Source organism: Hyperoodon ampullatus, assembly GCF_949752795.1.
Source record: "Hyperoodon ampullatus genome assembly, chromosome: 15".
Lineage (NCBI taxonomy): Eukaryota > Metazoa > Chordata > Mammalia > Artiodactyla > Ziphiidae > Hyperoodon > Hyperoodon ampullatus.
Window position 1 is genome coordinate 66,036,062 of NC_136928.1, and position 17,247 is coordinate 66,053,308.

Genomic DNA, 17,247 nt, shown 5'->3' on the forward strand with positions numbered 1-17,247 from the left:
CTACCGAGTGCTTAGTATATGCTGAGCGTTGTTCTAAGCACTATCATGAATTATTGTACCCCTGAAGGAGAAATATTTTAGTTTCATTCGCTAGTTGGAGAAATCAAGGCATAGAGTAGTTAGGTGACTTGCCCAAGATCATATAATGAAAGACTGAATTAGATGTTTGTGGAACTAAAAACAATGGGATAAGAGATAATTGGATCATTAGCAGAGCCAGGATTTGAACCCAGGCAGTCTAGAGCAAGAGAGTAAATATTTAACCATGATGCTTTGCAAGAGAAAGGTTTGGAGGCTAAATGCACGTTTGGAGGAGAGTAAAGAGTCTAGCTGGAGTAGCGTCTACGGTTCCTACTGGTTGGAGATGAGCTGGGAAGGTAGGTTGGGGCTAGACAAGGAGTGGCTTCGAATGTCACAATAATAGGCTGAGAGACTATCCCGTTGGGATGAGGAAAAGCCACCTGAGTTTCTAACGAGGGAAAAACGAAGGAATCTGTCAGCACTCTTCAAAACGGAAACCCCGCCTAACCTTTATGTCCCATATCTGATATACTCTCTTAAGAAAAGCCTGAAACAAAAACATATTTTAAAATTCAAGCATTTTAAGGTGAAATTAAGCACCTAAGAATAGTTACCTTGAGAGTCTTAGCCTTTATCAATTCAATTTCTATAGATTTTTAAAAATAGCAAATGATTTTTATAAATGATTTCTCCACAGACAGCGTAGGTTTTATATTTAATATGTGCTCACTAATGACCTGCATTCAAAATGGAGCTGAGACAAGTTTTACAGATGCCCTTAGGGGATGGAAACCTACTCTTTCTGCGTTTCACATCACACTTCATCAACCACTTTGCGGCATAACAGTAACGCGCATATCATCTTTTTAACCACTTGGCTATTACGTAGTAATGTAAGAATATATTAATTTTTTGGATATGTGCCCATTGCACAAAAGCACAGTCCCAGCAAAAAAAAAAAAAACAGCCACTCAGCTTTCTTGGGTGCTGTCCATCCAACAAGGTGCTGATGTTTCTCCAGCTTCACCCATGCCCTAACTCAGAATTCAAATCAGGGAGTCTCTCAAGGTTCAGCTTGTCAAGTGAGGCAGCACACGCCTACTAAGGAGCTACATTTCACCAATTTAGAGGAATCGTTGCTAGTAACAATAGCCTAGCATCTTTGCAAGCAATGGCCAGAGACATTATGGACACTGTGTGTCTCTGTTGCAAAGACTACTGGCCACACTCAGATCTCTGATGCATCTGAGATAGGGCACCTCCTAGCACACTGGTCCACACAGTCCTCAGCTCCTGCCATCCAAAGAGGCCCAAGAAAAGAGGTGTGACTGTGAGGGGAGCTCCTGGTCCTCATTTGTCAAGCATGTACTAAATAATTCTAAGTATCATAAATGCCATTAGATACTTCCCTGTCCTCAGGGAGCTTATAGCCTAAATGAGAGGGAAAAGATTAAAATTCTCCAAAAAATGGGAAGCAGGATAGAATCCCAGGCTTTGAAGTCAGACATATAGGGTTTGCCTGGAACCGAGAGTATTCCCGGGTTATGGCACTTTCAGTTTTAAAACAAGAACAGTGCCAGGGATACCAGAATAAGTTGGTCGCCCTACAGACAGATGAAAGTTCAAGTTTAATTACCTTTGGGACTTTAACAAATAAAATAACTTCTCAAAGATTCAGATTCCTCATTTATAAAATGTGTATCAGAGTAGTACTACTGTACCACATATTTCTTCTAAGAATTCAATAAGCTATTGTATAAAGAGAACTAAGCACAGTGCCTAATATTGAATAGTTGATCAATAAGTGTTAATTCTGTATATACAATCAATAATACAAGATAGCTTATAATGAAAGATGGAATTAGATGTTTGTGGAACTAAAAACAATGGGATAAGGGATAATCGGATCATTAAGAAAAAGTTCCATAGTGATAGAATCAACAGATAAAATATAGATTGCCCAATTCAATTTGAATTTCAGATAAACAACAAGTAATTTTTTAAGTATAAGTATGTACTGTACTTTTAAAAGTTATTTGTTATTTATCTGAAATTCAAATTTAACTGGCTATCTAGGTATTTTATTTGCTTAAAATGACAACCCTACATAGAGGTGGTAGAACTTAATTTGTCCTTTAGAGGAAGAGGGAAGAAAGAAATGCCAGGCAGAGGGATACACATGAGCAGCAGTGGACCAAAGACAGGAGCAATGCATGGGATGGCCTTGTAAGTTTTTAGAGCAAACACTTTGAGATCCAGGCTAAAGAGCCTAGATTTAATGCAGAATATATGGGAGAGTTAGAGGTAAGGTGCTGGGTCCTGGGATAAGGTGAGAATCAAAAGGAAGAGATGCTTCACAGAAAGAATGAATGAGACATTATGAAGGAAAAGAGTGGATTCCATATTTTGAAACCAAGTCACTTTGAGAGGGACTTTGTAGCCAAGGAGATCAAGTATGTGGCTATCATTATAGTTAGGTAAGTGGCCTGAATTCAGCCACCTCACTCCTGGTGGCAGCAGGAATGGGGGGAAAAAATGAGTTGGATGCAGAGAGATATCATGAAGAAGGCTATATGGAGAAGGCGGTAATTAAAATTCTAATGTGAATGTGTACTTTCGCTATAAAAACATTTTTGAATCCCTGCAGGGTCATTATTGGTGACCTAAATAAACAATTACATATAACTCTAGAGAGGTATCTTGAGATAAGTTAATTCAGACCAAGAAAAAAAAAATAGGACGTTTAATGCCCTCTTTGCTCTTCCCTTAGTAGTAAGAAGAGATTAAAGCTATGGGATTCATACATTTCCCTCCTTGCTTTCCTCCCTCCTCAAAGATTCCACAGGGTTCTCCTGCCTGCCAGAAATGACAGAGCCCTTCAAAGAGAGTGAGTTCAATGCAGCCAGGCAGTGAGGGGACTGGGAAACTCAGGGCAACTTCCCTTGGGGTCTGTGTCACTATTTTGGACCTCCCAAGCAAGTTGCTTTTTTCTGATATGTGTCCATGAAATTCTACTCTTGTAGCAAATGAAAAAGGTACAGACCCATTTGGTAGCTTTTCCCCAGAAGGGCAGTGCTTCTCCTTAGAAACACTCCCTGGCATGAGCCTGTAACTCTGATTCAAAGAAGTAAAGGGTTCAGAATATCTGCCTTGAGGTATATGTGAAACCAAAACCCAATGATCCTAAAAGAACCAGACCCCAAAGATCTGCTTAGAAACTCAACTCTAAGCATTTTATCAGGTTCTGATTGCTCACACTGACATTCTTTTTTTTTTGAATTTTTGAATTTTATTTTATTTATTTTTTATACAGCAGGTTCTTATTAGTTATCTATTTTATACATATTGGTGTATATATGTCAATCCCAATCTCCCAATTCATCCCACCACCACCACCACTTTCCCCACCTTGGTGTCCATACACACTGACATTCTTCAAGGTCATTTCCCACCTCTGCCAAGCGTGATAAAGCCCACCCCTTCCAGACTGCTCTCTGCATCCTTGTGCATGCCATTTCTTCTGCTTACACTTTGCATCCAGTCAATCTCTATCTTTCCAAATCCTGCTACCCTTCCAGAGCCTTCCTACATCTCACCTCTTCCGTGGGGAGCTGGCTCCCTATCTACTCCAAACTACTACTCCTAATTTCTCCCTTTCACTTAAGGAAGGACACATATTAAAACCCAACTGTAAACTATTTTGTATTAGTTGCTCATATGGAGGCATTTTGTTCAGCCTTCCCAGTGAGGTTTGTAGATTCCATGAGGGCAGGAATTATTTCTTTTTGCCTAAAAGCACTCAATACCTACTTTCTGTATTAAATTTTAAAAATTAAAGTCATAACAAATGTATCACACTAATGCAAGCTGTGAGCAGAAACTGTGAGGGGCTTGAGAGGCTTATAGGAATTCTCTATACTGTATGCTCAATTTTCTATGAACTTAAAACTGCTTTTCAAAATTGAAGTCTACTAATTTAGAAATGTTTAATTTAATATCTTTCTCCAAATCCTGAGTTCCATCCTCTCTTTGAAGAGACAGAAAGAAGCAAAGAGAGAAAGGGGCAAAGAAGACATTTAAAAGATAGACCTACATATAAAAGTCAATTGCTTTCCTATATATTAACAATGAACAAATGGAGTCAAAATTAGAAACACAACACCATAAACACTAGTACCAAAAAAAATTCTATATGAGGAAAACTAGAAAATTTTAATGAAAGAAAGAAGATCTAAATAAATAGAGAGGTATTCCATGTTCATGGATAGGAAGACTCAATATTATTAAGATGTCAGTTCTTCCCAACTTGATCTATACATTCAATGCATTTCCAATCAAAATCCCAGTAAATTATCTTGTGGATAAGAACAAACTGATTCTAAAGCTTATATCGAAAGGCAAAAGGCTCAGAATAATCAACCCAATATTGAAGAAAAACAAAGTCACAGGACTGACAAGACTCAACATAAAGACTTAACCATAACACTATAGTAATCAAGACAATGTGGTATTGGCAAAAGAAAAGACAAATAGATAAATGAAACAGAATAGAGAGCCCAAAAGTATACCCACACAAATAGAGTCAACCAATCATTGAAAAAGGAACAAAGGCAATTCAATATAAAAAGGATAGTATTTTCAACAAATTGTGCTGGAACAACTGGACAGCCACATGCAAAAAAAATTAATCTAGACACAGATCTTACACCTTAAACAAAAATTAACTCCATATAGATCATAGACATAAATGTAAAATGCAAAACTGTAAAACTTCTAGAAGATAATAACATAGGAGAAAATCTAGGTGACCTTGCATTTGGTCATAACTTTTTACATACAACATCAAATACACAATTCATGGAAGAAAAAATTAACAAATTGGACCTTATTAGAATTAAAACCTTCTGCTATGCAAAAGACCCTGTTAAGAGAATGAAAAGGCATCCATAGACAGGGAGAAAGTTTTTGCAAAACACATATCTGATGAAGGACTTGTACCCAAAATATACAAGAACTCCTAAAACACACCAATAAGAAATCAACCCAACTAGAAAAATGGGCAAAATATCTGAATAGCCTTGACCACAGAAAATATATATACAGATGGCAAGCAAGCACATGAAAAGATGCTCAACATTGTAATCTATTAGGGAAGTGTAAATTAAAATGAGATATCACTACAAACCTATTCGAATGCTAAAACCCTAAACAATGACATACCAAATTCTGGCAAAAATTTGGAACAACCGGAACTCTCATTCATTCATTGCCGGTAGGATTGAAAAATGGTACAGCCACTTTGAAACACAGTTTAGCAGTTTCTTACAAAGCTAAGTATAGTCTTACCACATGATCCAGCAATCTCATTCCTAGGTGCTTACCCAAGTGATTTGAAAACATTATGTCCATACAAAACATGCACATAAATGTGTATAGCAGCTTTATTCATAATTACAAAAAAATTGGACACAACTAAGACATCCTTCAATAAGCGAATGGATAAACAAATTGTGGTATATCTATACAATGGAATATTATTCAGCAATAAAGTGTAATGAGCTATCAAGCCATGAAAAGACTTGGGGGAATCTTAAGTATATATTGTTAAGTGAAAGAATCCAGTCTGAAAAATCTACAATACTATATGATTCCAACCATATGACATTCTGGAAAAGGCAAAACTGGAGACAGTAAAAAGATCATTGGTTGCCAGGGGCTGGGGAGGGAGGGAGGAAAGGACAAATATATGCAGTATCGGGATTTTTAAGGGCAGTGGAATTATTTTTTATGATATTATAATGGTGAATACACAACATTATGAACTTGTCAAAACTCATAGACTGTACAACACAAAAAATGAACTCTAATGTAAACTATGGACTTTAGTTAAAAATAATGTATCAATACTGGCTTATCAATTGTAAAAAGAAAAAAAATAAAAGGTGGATTGTGAAGCATTTTTAATGCTCTATTCAGGTTTTTAAGCGCTGAACTAACTTTCTGACTTTTTGATGCTATTAGGTAGGAAAGGATGCATTTATGTAAAACATACCTAAATTGCCTCACAGTATATGTCCAGTTACTGAAACCCATGTTAATCTGTCCAAAATAATAGTATGCTTTGTCCAGCATGCTCACCTGTGCCTTAGCAGAAATGAGACTTCACCAGAGGCCTAGGCGGGCACAAGATTCATTTTATGATGAAACCTACCCAAATCATGTCACGGTCTTCTTAATGTCATCCAGAAAAAATGTTTTTCAATTTCTCCTGGGTCTTCCTCAGCAACAGGACAAATTGTTTAGAGTGTTGGCTGGGAGTGTATGGAAATAGGTGTATTCATAATGGGCTTCCTTGGGCCCATATGCAGATTCCAGCTAGAGAAATCCTGGGTGGTGGTGGCAGGATTTGACTTGCCTCCCTGGGGTGGAGTCCTCCTTTAAGTGTACTAGCCTGCATCTCTACAGGCAGCAAATACACAATAATGACATTGCCTGTGGTGCTACAGATACCAGATTTAAAGGGCCAGAGGTCATTAGCTATGACCCTTAACCTACCTCTTATGCTCCAGCAGCAATGGCAGAGGAGGAGGAATCGTTAGTGGGGCCTGGCCCTTCACTTCATGGCAAGGAAGAAGCCTGGGAAGCCGAAGATACTCTCCCAAAGAGAGATGGGGGAACCAATACCCCGACTCATTCTTCTCCCTCCCTCCAAGTTCCTGCCAATGCTTCTCAAAGGTGGGAGCCCTAGGGCCCTGCCCACCCCCCAGGGTACCAAGGCTTGGCAGTGGGCCTAGAAGGGGCAAACAGAAGATATTCAGAACAACCTGCAATTTCATATTTCCCCCTTTTAGAATCATAGGGTTATAATCTGGACTGAACCCCTTCAGAGCTTCAAAAAATGTTCTTGTTCCACCAACAAGCATTAGCTCTGCTTTCTAATATAAAGAGAACATTTTGAACAGAAATTTGAATATATTTTGTCCTGATTTCTGATGATAAGACATTGTGTTGACTTTTTGCACTGCAGCCACAGATAAGCAATAACTTGGAAGAGCAGCCCATAATGATCCCATGGTCTGTTCTTGAGAATTTACTGATACCTGGCTGCCTGTAAGTATTGGAGCCAGTACAAATTTCACAGTTACTGACTCAAGTGTACAAAAATGTAATTTTCTCTATTCTCCAATAATTGAGTGTAATTTCAAGTTATAATTGAGAAAATTTAATCTAGTCACTCTCAGATAAATTCATTTGAATTCAGTCATTTCTTAGTCAATTCAAGTTTATAATTCAGTCACAATTAGGCTGAAAACGTTCTCTCTTTTATCCTCCCTGCCCTCTCCTCTTCCCTGGAACTGATCTCAGCTCTCAAGGGCTTATCCTAGGAGCCCACTTCTTGGTCTTAACCTGTGCTGTCTGGTTCTGGGTGTAGCAGATGACACATGCTCCCTTGGGGGGTCTGCAGGACACAAGGGGGTTCCCATTAATTCTCTCCATTAAGAGGGCAGCTCCATCCTCACCTGGTTTTCATACTTCATCCTGGGCCAAACCCCTGGCTCTCCCTCTTTCTCGGCTAAATTTTCTCTACACAGAAACCTTCAGGACATTGTGGGTGTCCTCTTATGCCACTCTGACCTGTGGGACACTGGGTCTGGCAAGTCTTCTATCCTCTTGTGCCTAGACACGCCACACCACCATTCCTACTCGCTACATCAAGATGACCTGAGGCACTTCTCCCCGAGGCTTGCTGGCTTGCTCTCTCCCCAGCCTCAGGCTGTGGTCAAGGAGGGGACACAAGTACCTCTTCTGTCAGGACCCTCCAGATAAGGCCTTGAGATACACTGAAGAAATCTGATGCATATAAGGAAAGAGAAAAGCACACCCATTGACCTGTCACATCCCAGTCTGCCACAGTATTGTCTGGTTTATTTCCATTTACTATTTTACCTTGTAAGGTAATACTAACGGTCATTAGATAAATTCTATTTCATAACTGAAATTGACCAGAAGAAATGTCTAAACAAGATTGTCTCAAAAATATTTTGGGGAAATAGCTACTTGTTAGAATATATGTTTATGGCTACCCCAGCACTCTACGACCCCAAGTCCCCCATTCCCCCACTTCTGATGACTTACTTAGATATGTAAATTACTGAAGGATGGTGACCAAATTAGTCTCCTTACCCAATAATCACACTTGTTTTCCTCATAAACTTCAAAGCTCATCCCTCACTAAGTGCTTACATACACATTTTCAAGTCATCCCACTGGTTTGTCATTTTGTGACCCCAAAGAACTTAGTATCATACGTCAGCCAGTTCACTTCCATTTTGAGAGTTCTTTAAAACATTAAAACCAGTCCCAGAAATCCCTACAAGAGGCTATAAGTTACAGTCATCCATCTTGAAATGTGTCCATTGTTAGCTGTTTCTGAGACAAAGCTCAATCTAGTCAAGCCATGTCCTCCCATTTCACGGGGTCTCAACTTTAAAAATAATAACTTCCTAATAATAACAACAATAATAATAATTTCCTGAATATAAATTTGTCCAGGTATTTTACAAAGTATAAATTTAGCATTTCTAGACAAAGACAGAAATTACAAAGAAAAAGACTGATAGAGTTGATCATGTAAAATGAAAACTTCTGTACCCCCCAAAATACCATAAACAAATTAAAAGGCAAAAATAAAACTTAAAAAAAAAAAAACCCAATGGCAATATGACAACTTATAAGACCAGTCAAAACGTTAATATCTTAAAAATTAATAAAACAAAGGTAAACACCTCATTTTAAAAAAATGAACAAAGGATGTACAAGTAATCCCTGAAAGAAAATATGCAAATGACCAACAAAGTATATAATTTTTAAAATATACCAACTGTCTAATAAACTCATAAATGCAAATTAAAATGAGACGCCATTTTTCCTCTTTAAGATCAGCAGATTTTTAAAAAAATAGACACGTATTCACACTGCTGCTGAGAATGTAAACTGGTAAAATATTTCTGGAGAATAATTTCACAATTTGTACCAAAAGCCCTAAAACTACTTATATTCAGGGGAAGCATAACTCTTTTCTCCCTGAGTGGCTGCCCAGAGTACTTCCAAAGAGTAGAGAAGTTGGGGGGAATAACTTTACAATTGAACAACCTGACACACACTGCATCAGCCAGGTCAACACCAACATCATAATCATCGACATCAAGGTCTACACCAAGAGTCATAAATCATGTTGACAGTACATATTCTTGATATGATGTAATAAAAATGGCATATTACCTCTGTGATCTTCCTCTCAAAACCCCACAGCCCCGATCTAACCATAAGAAAAACAGTCACTCCCATTCTGCCAACTCCTCAGTCCCTGACAACCGTTAATCTGCTTTCTGTTTCTGTGGATTTGCCTATTTTGGATATTTCATATAAATGGAATCATATATGACCTTTTGTATCTAGCTTCTTTCACTTAGCATGTTTTTAAGGTTCAACCATGTTATAGCATTATCAATACTTCACTCTTTTTATGGCTAATGTTCCACTGTATGGATATATCACATTTTGTCTATCCCTTCATCAGTTGACGGACATTTGAGTTGTTTCCACCTTTATCTATAGTGATATAGTGCTATAGTGAACAGTGAATAGTGCTGCTATGAACATTCATACACAAGCTTCTGTTTAAACATATTGCCTCTATAGTAAATAAAAATATACCATCCTTAAAAAAATAATATCTTTTTTAGTCTTGTCAGGCTGCCATAACAATATACCATAGACTTGGGTGGCTTTAACAACAGAAATTTATTTTCTCACAGTTCTGGAGACTAGAAGATCAAAGTTCCAGCTGATTGAGTTCAAGTATTTTAATCATCACCTGCCTTAGTTTTTCTTCAGGGTCAGCCTTGGATAATTAATCTCTCTTAAACATGATTATAAATACTTGGCAGTTGGGGGGAAGGCTATTTTTGTCTTAGTAATCCCAAATTTATACAAGGAATGCATTCAAAAAAGTTGGAAGTGAGCAGGAATGAAATTTCCCAGGTAAGGTTATAAGCGGTGGTTGGTGTTCCATCCCCTAGTCAGCCCAGACAAGCCATTCTTACGGATGTAAATGTTAACAAAAGAACTGAATCTGCTATCTACTCTTCAATCCAAGGGCAATTTTGCGGAATGCTTAGAAAATGTTATAGTATTTAAATATAAGGAAAAATGCATAGTGTTGGCTATGACGTTACAAAGGCTCTTTGGCTAGTCTCTCTCTTCTTGCTTTGCAAACCCTGGGAAATTCTGAGGCTCAACTCTCACCCGCATTCCACCAGGAATTCACATCATCACCCGATGTCTTTCCCCAAATGTGACACATACGCAAAACCAAAAATAACAACAAGAGTAAAGAGTCTGTTTTGAGAAGTTGGTACAACTAACAACCAAGATCTTTCCAAGGCCCAGGGTACATCTGTTTAAAAGTAAATATACAGAAGTCAAGAAATTAGATTCTGCTGTTATTTCCCTACTGGGAATTAGCAAGTGGTCCCTCAGTTTATATGGCTGTTAAAACAATTTTTCCATGGGTCTTTCTGATAACATGTGAGCAGTGATCTAACAGCTGGGGAAGAATTCTTGATTAACTCCCCCGCTGTGTGCTATGTTCTGACTCCAAAGCCAGGAGCCCTTCCCCTGCACCATCTTATCTTCCCTGTGTTAAGGGTGCAGAGACTGAGACCTGGAGGTCAACGGCAACGAGCTAAGGATTTTTCTTGGGCTTGGGGAGTGGAAGAAAAGGCAGCAGTGAAGAAAGGAGAGACTCCATTCGGACAGTGAATCAAGGACTCTTCAGGGCACAGCCTTCTTTACAAGCACCTCAGTGACAAGCTCCCAGAAAAACTAGGCTTAATTTAATCTCTCCCATCTTCCTGGTGTGGGGTCTTGCCTAATAATAACATTAAATTCCATTTGTGCATGTTCAGCTTCACAACCTCCTCCTCTGGCAGCATGAGCTGCATGTGGCGTAATTAATGAAGGTATGTAAAGTGTTTGCAACGGAGCCTAGCACCCTCACGCCGATAAACATCACCACCACCATCATCATCACCATCCCTAAGTTATAGGATTATTCACATTTCAGTTTAGTTTTATTTATGGGCATGAATTGCCTTCACATTAAGAAGAAACAGTAAAAATCTTTTTTTCGGTTTTAAAAATACTATAACTACTGCATTAAGAAAGTTGGAAGGGCATGAAGGTATTGTATAATCTGATTGATGTCTGTACTATTTGAGCTGAAATCAGATCAATATATCTGGACCGGTGGCAGTGGGAGAATTCCATGGTACAGGGTTTGAGATTTGGGTCCCCCTAATGATCATTCGTAAGGAAGGGATGGCAATCAGACTTCTACATTATTGCTCTGAAGGAAAATGCCCTGTTTGCTGTTAAGGCCAGACTGTTACAGAACCACAATCCTAACGACAAGGGTGTTAGGGTCAGAAGGGACCCTGGAAACCATCTATGATGTGGCACAGGGATTGTGACAGCCCGGAGTTGGGCACTGGCGAAGTCCCAACAGATCTCTACTAAATCCCTTCACAAGGTATTTTACAGGAAAGCCCAGTGTATTAAACAGAGAAAAATGGAAGTGTTCAGTTAAAGCTGAGGTGTCCCTCAGACCCCTCACAGGCTCTTGAGAGCAGAGTTTTAAAATTATCAACACACTTTAACCCCATCATTTTGACCCATCACAGCAGACAGCCTGAGACAGTGGAAAGATCGGGAGCCTGAGAATCAGCCAGACCTGAGGTTTAAGTCCAGCTTCGCCACTTCATTAAGATGTTTGTCTCTGACACAGACACTGGCTTCTCAAATAAATCCTGTATTTTTCCATCCATCTACGCCATGGGGTGGCTGTGTAGGGATATGTCTATATGCATTTCTGTGAAGGACTTCATCCTGAGAAACATCTGTCTCAGGAAAGAAGAGTTACCAAATTCACGAACTGTGCTTTGCTTTATATGTATAGACTCGTTGCTATTTATCTTTTTGTTAAAGTAAGAGGTTGTTGCCTCGATTATACACAGCACTGTTTTTTTTCCTTAAGTGTGGTGAACGGATTGGGATTGACATACATACACTAATACGTATAAAATGGATAACTAATAAGAACCTGCTATATAAAAAAATAAATAAAATAAAATTCAAAAAAAATGTGTGGTGAATGCTGTAACATGGAAAACGTCTCTAATATGTTTAAGTTAATGAGGCTAATACAATGGCAGGATGATTAGCAGCTATGCAAAATATATGTACAAATAGAAGAAAAGAGTGGAAAGTAATAATAAAAATTACAATGTATGTAAAATGCAAACATGTTTATGAAATGCAAACATTTTTGCTGAAATCCACATCTCTTACTTTAAAATATCGCGGAAATAGAAGTCTACTTTACCAAGTAGAGACTTGAATTAATTGGTAGTTAACATAAAGCCATTTAACATATTAAGTTCCGTGGTCCCAAGCACCACTCTGGCTGCGAGCCAGCTGAGGGCCAGAGACCCAGGAACCTGGGCTGAGCGCAGGGGTGTCAAAGTTTGGGACTTCCTATGGGATCCAGAATTCAGGGCTAAGGACTGTATGAAAGTCGCCACCTAGAGAAATAATTTAAACCAATGACAATTCGGCCAAGTCATCAATCCAAAGGTCCTTGTCAGAGACAGAGACAGTTTGGAAGGGCAACCTAGAGGACTTCTTTGGGCTGCAGAGCAAATCCAAAGTTGCTTCTCACAGATTCCTGCAGCCCTCTCTGTGGTGGGGCTGGATCTGAGCAGGTGAATGAAAAGTCCAACATGTGTTGAACTGCTAAGCCCAAGAGAAGATTGAAATAACAGCTGTCTTATCCCCCAAAATGTAGTAAGTACAACACAGGCTTTGGAGTCAGAGAGACAAGGGTTCAAATCCCAGATCAGCTACATGCTAGTTATGTGATTTGAGCAAATTATCTAAATTTTTCAGCCTCGGTTTCCTTATCTGGAAACACGGGTGTGGCAGAGGAGACTACTGGGCCTCTAAAATTGGGGCTCCCTTCCATGGTATAGAGATGTTGCTGGAAAGCAGCTGTCCTGCCAGGGACTGATTTCATTTCCCAGCACATTTCCATCTAAGTGGGGCTATGTTACAAGACCTGGACATGAAAACGTGAGCAGAAATTATGGGTGTGTCAAGGAAGTTGAGAATCCAGTATGACTTCCCCATACTCTCTTCCCCTTCTGCCTTGGAAGTCATGTATTAAAGCTGTCAGTGTTTCAAAATGGAAGGGCCTAGATCCTCAAATCACCACTTGGAGGAGAGCTGTTTAAGACAGCAACCCAACTAAGAACTTCTACCTTGGCACTGGGTAAACAATAATAACTCTTCGTGTGTTAAGTCACTGAGATTTGGGGGTCGCTTGTTACAGTAGTTAGCATACCCTACGGTAAATATCTAATTTTTAGGGAAGAATTTAATCTACTTCAATAAAACAAGTTACCTTATCATACCAAAAAAAAAAAAAAACCAAAAAACAAAACAAACACAAAACAAAACTGGATAAATTTTTGCCAAATTTGGAGAGTACATTTAAGATACTATGATGCCAAATATAGGCTACATAGTATAGATGACACTTATTTTGGTGGCTTCTCAGCGGCAACTCAAAGAGTTAAACAGTCAACCCCCAGAAGTACAATGAGAGGCCTGTGTAACTCCTGATTCAGACAATAAGACATACAGAATAAGAACTGGTGAAAAGAAACAGGGGTTTCTAATATGATCACCAAATCAGAAGCCACTTAGAGCAGACACCTGAATGTCACGTGCTGGTTTCCACAGAATTGCCTATCATGTGAGCAACTCTGGATGGATTACTCTAAGGTGCGTAACAGTAGCCAGATTAAATTTTTTTTTCAATGTTGAGCTTTCTTTTATTTATTTTTATTTTTTTTGGCTGTGTTGGGTCTTCGTTTCTGTGCAAGGGCTTTCTCTAGTTGTGGCAAGCGGGGGCCACTCCTCATCGCGGTGCACAGGCCTCTCACTGTCGTGGCCTCTCTTGTTGCGGAGCACAGGCTCCAGACGCGCAGGCTCAGTAGTTGTGGCTCACGGGCCTAGTTGCTCCACGGCATGCGGGATCTTCCCAGACCAGGGCTCAAACCCGTGTCCCCTTCATTAGCAGGCAGATTCTCAACCACTGCACCACCAGGGAAGCCCCAGATTAATTTTTTAATGATGGTTACTGGTTCTCCTCAGCAAAGCAGGCGAGGCAAGCTAGTGAAATGATATACGTAAAGTGCCTAACACGGTGTCTGGAACCAACCGCTAGCTCCCTTTCCCTGCTAGCTCACCACAGTAGTTGCTTGCTTATTGCCTCATCTCCCATCTGGAGCAGGAAATTGTGTTGCAAAGAACATTCTTTCAGATCTGAAGGACAAACTATGCCCTAGGCTTGGCTAGTGGAAAATTGTTCTTAGTTTTGAAGGCTCAGGAGAGCTCACTGGTGATGCTGACAGAATTTGAGAAATAAGGCATTTTTTAGGTTGTCTAAACGAACTTCAGTCTTGGCTCAGAATCAGTGCCACAGGAGAACCATCTTTTGCTGACCAATTAGTTCAGGGCCACATGAAAAAAAATGGGGTGGAACTTATTTGACATGTTGAAGGGCAATGACGAGTCCTTAGTAAACAAAGGTTTACTGTACATAGTTATGTTTTGGATGTCATGGTTTGACCTATAATATGTCCAGATCTTAAAAAAAATATTTAGTGACCTTTTCAATGTGGAGCCTAGTTTTTCCCTCCTTGAGTGTGAACCGTACTTATCAAACTTCCTATAAATGGAATTATTCCATATAAACTCTTTTATGTCTGGTTTCTTTCACTCAGCATAATAATTTTTAAGTTTATGTTGTTACGTATTTCAATAGTTTGTTCCTTTCATTGCTAGGAAGTATTCCACTGACAAATTTATTTATTTCCCTATTGACAAACATTTGAATTGTTTCCAATTTGAGGCTATTATGAATAAAGCTAATATGAATATTCTTGTACCAGTCCGTTTTGTGGACCTAGGCATTCAATAGTCTTGGGTAAATCCTTAGGAGTAGAACTGATGGGTCAGAAGGTGGGTGTATGTTTAACTGTTAAACAGTTTTCCAAAGTAGTTGGTCACTTTTACATTCCCACTGAAAGTAATGCTTCTTTTTTTTTAATTTGAAGCAACACCAGTTTGAAAAGAAAGAAAAACAAAAGCAAGTCTTAATGAAAAATGAGAGGCAGTGAATAAAGAGCTTCCTAAATTATTTGGAAAAGTCAAGAAGACCAGTCTATAAGGCACAGAGCTATCTGACAGCTGACCCTCCAGGCAAATACTTTTATTTTGATTATTGGTTTGGAAATAATTTTAGTCACTTAGATCAAAAGTTTTCACAAAGATGATTCAGGCAGGGGCCCAAATCCCAAGAGGAGAAAAACTTACATAAAGAACCCTTCAGATGAGCTTTGCACTGTGTTAAATGGAAGAGAGAAGAATCTTCCCACCTGGCGTGCTTGTTTACTGGGCCAGCCCAGGCTGTGACAAATGAAACAACTTTTTTTTTTTTTTTTACATCTTTATTGGAGTATACTTGCTTTACAACAGTGTGTTAGTTTCTGCTTTATAACAAAGTGAATCAGTTATACATATACATATGTTCCCATATCTCTTCCCTCTTGCGTCTCCCTCCCTCCCACCCTCCCTATCCCACCCCTCCAGGCGGCCACAACTTTTTGATGCCTAACGCAGTTCGCCCCCAGGCACTGAGTCAGCTTTGTGTTTCCCATGAGTCCTGCTTCAAATAAACAGATCGGAGAACTTGATTAATTAAGCGCTCTGGGGCACAGGACTGTGATAGGCCCCAGGCTCTGCACACAGGCTGGTAGGCAGTCTGCAGCTTGCTCCGGGCAGAAGAGGGATCCCTAAGTCCTAAAACCCACAGTGTTATTTTCGTTGGTTGTATGGGGCTCAGTGAGAGAAAATGAAAACTGTAAAGCCAGAATATAACTCCATTCTCAGTAACTTCAGGAGATGCTCGATGCAATCTTTTTTCTATTAGGAAAACTAAACATTGTCAACGAGCTAAATAACCAAAAACATGAAATGGTTAAATCAAAGCCTCTCGTCCTCCTGCAGTTGGTGGGAATTATTGTGTGTTTAAGAACAGAGAAATGATACAATGAGGCCTTAGAAAAGTCCTGAGGCATCAGTGTGCCAAGCAGAGAGCCATCTGCACAGATGTAGAATGGCAAAAACCAGTCTGGGGCTCTAAGCCATCAGTAGACAGTTATTTCCAGACAATTCAGGAAAGGACTGGGGCTTGGTCCTGGACAAACGAATGAATTTTCTCATGACTTTTATTACAAGTGACTTAGATGCCAGGGGGAAAGGAATAAGGAATTCCTTTTTTTTTTTTTTTCTCTTGAGTACCTACCTCTTACCAAGCACCGTGCCAAGAACTTGCCTAGCATTAGCTGACAATTGACTTAATCCCCCCAACAGCTCCACGAAGTAGATATCACTATCCCCATTTCAAAGATGAGTTCTGCCCCAGGGAAGTTAAATCACTTGTGGATATTCTCCCAACTAAAAGGAGAAGAACTCAGTATTTAAACTCAAGTCTCCCAACTTCAAACCCCTGCTATAGACTTTACTGACAGCAAAGAAAGTCTTAAAGGAGGTTTTAAATGGGCAGCTGCTACCTTAGCCATGGGCAAGAGCACCAGGCTCAGACTGAGCATAGAAGCTGGGCTTGAAAAAGAAAATACATTTTTCCCTTAAGTTCGACTCCTAATGGCTCTCCAGGTTTAGCTTATTTTCCTATGATGAAGGTTTAATAAAAAGCCTTTTCCCGTGAGAGCATTGTCTCCCTGAGTCCCTATAGTCCACAGGGACCAGCCTTGAGCTTTATATGATGGAGAGTTTTTCCTGCTTTCCCCTCCAAGGCTCCCTGTGATCTACCTTCCTTTTCTAGTGTAGAGGAAAGCCTTCTTTACTCCCTGTCTTATTTAGAGATGTCCTCCAGCACTAGAAAGTCGTAGTATTTTTATAAGCCACACAAACAACAATGTATCACCTCAATTCCCAGCTACTGTGCAGTTTTGGGGTCTTCTGGATGGCGGCAGGTTGGAGCACACTCGGCTAGTTTGCCCTTACTAAACTGTGAAG